The sequence below is a fragment of the Atta cephalotes genome, assembly GCF_000143395.1.
Source record: "Atta cephalotes unplaced genomic scaffold scaffold00069, whole genome shotgun sequence".
Classification (NCBI taxonomy): Eukaryota; Metazoa; Arthropoda; class Insecta; order Hymenoptera; family Formicidae; genus Atta; species Atta cephalotes.
In genome coordinates, this window is record NW_012130133.1 from 895,143 (window position 1) to 897,129 (window position 1,987).

The window sequence follows — 1,987 nt, forward strand, 5'->3', positions numbered from 1 at the left end:
AAAGTAAGTACACGTAGAGTATATATATATATATATATATATATATATATATATATATATATATACTATATATATATATATATATATATATATATATATATATATATACATATATATATAAGTACATTATACCCGGTAATGGTATGGTTTTAATAGCCAGCACCCGGAAGGAAGCGGCTTTTTATCTAGCTTTATAAAAGCTCATTCGTATATATACCTACGTCACCTCTTCAGCATTCGCGGACATTTTCCATATCGAACCAATTCAGCTCCCTTTTTTTTCATCGTTCTTTTTTGTCTCTCGATATACATCTTCAACGTTTTGTTTATGGCTCGATATCTCGTAGCTTTTGCAACCGGCTGTTAACAGTATCATTTCTCTTTCACGAACTCATTTTAATCGATATACGCAAGTCTTACTATGGTAAACGCAGAAATGTTTTATGCATATATGTGTCAAAAATTTATTCCGAGTTTAAATTGCGTTTAAATTTTTCTTTGGTAATTTGACGCAAGTGTCTTAATTAGCGAACTGTTTAACATGGAAATTTAAAGAAGTTCACAGTATCTTCAAGAAATATTAATTAAACGATAAAAATTTTTGTTAATTTTTGATAGATTGAATTTTTCTAAGATTTTGAGATTTAATTACTGAGATAGAATTAATAATGAAAATTAGAAAGCTGGGAAAGAATTATAAATTAAAATTTCTTATCAAGCAGTAACTATACTCTTGGAAATATTTTCACAAATAGAAAAACTAAATAATTCTGCAATATAATGCCAAAATATCGATAACTAAAATTTGAATCTCAAGTTTCACCAAGAATGATAACTGTAAAAATATATAGAACCAGAGAGAAATGAAGTGAGGAAAAATGTTGACGCAAAACTGTAGTATTTTCTCATTGCGCAGCTTAATATGTCTGTGCTTCGGATTAAGTACGAAGGAAATTTCGCGAACCAGGTTGGCGAGAGCTGCCAGGACCGCTTGAATGATGCGAACCTTAAGTTCCGAAATGAAAAGCAGTCCGTGGTAACAGAGACGGCGATGGTGTACGAGAGTGGAAACGAAGGTGGCAGAGAGGGAAAGAAGGGGTATAAGGTGCGCTGAGTGATAAATAAGCCTGCAGATATTGTGTTTCGCTTCTGACCTTAAGGGGTGCGCCTCGTATCTCCACCTTGGCCCGCGTAATCCTACTCGGAGTTTCAATAACGCTCGCAGCATAAACTAAGTTTAGCATAAAGTATTTTGGCTGTTCACCGTTAGGAACACCAGCAGCCTCAAGCACAGGTCGTTCTTAGAGACACCAGAGCACGGCCGATACAGTACTATGTTCGACCGAGATTCGCGAACAAGTTTAGCGAGTTATGTATACTTACTATAAATTGCATCGAAAATTGCAATATTTCGCAATATTCATCAAATTAATTCGTTATTAAATATAAAAGCTTACTCTTAATTTCTATCTTCAATACATTTGACTAGCTAGAATTTTATCTTCAAATTTAGTTTTTCATAGTTCGTAGAGATTTTAAAATATAAATTGTTTTTCTTTGTTTATAACTGTTTAAAAATAATTATATATAGAAAACAAAATATATAGAAAAAATTGTTAATTTAATTATATTACTTTATTTTCCTTTTTTCGAAAATGTTTAAAATAAAATATATAGCCTGCAGTCTTTTTATTAAAAAATTTTTATTAAAAAATTTGTATGATAAAAAATAGGGAAAATTGTTAATTTAATTATGCTATTTTTTATTTTTTGCAAAAAATGTTGAAAAGTCTCTATACACACTTTTAAAATTAAATTATACTAAAAATAATATACAGAGAACATTATGAAATATTTCTGATAAAAGTCTGATATAATATTATATATATATATATATATATATATATATATATATATATATATATAGANATATTAAGTTAAGTANAATATACTCTTCCTTCGTTCACATATAGTNTACACATACTAT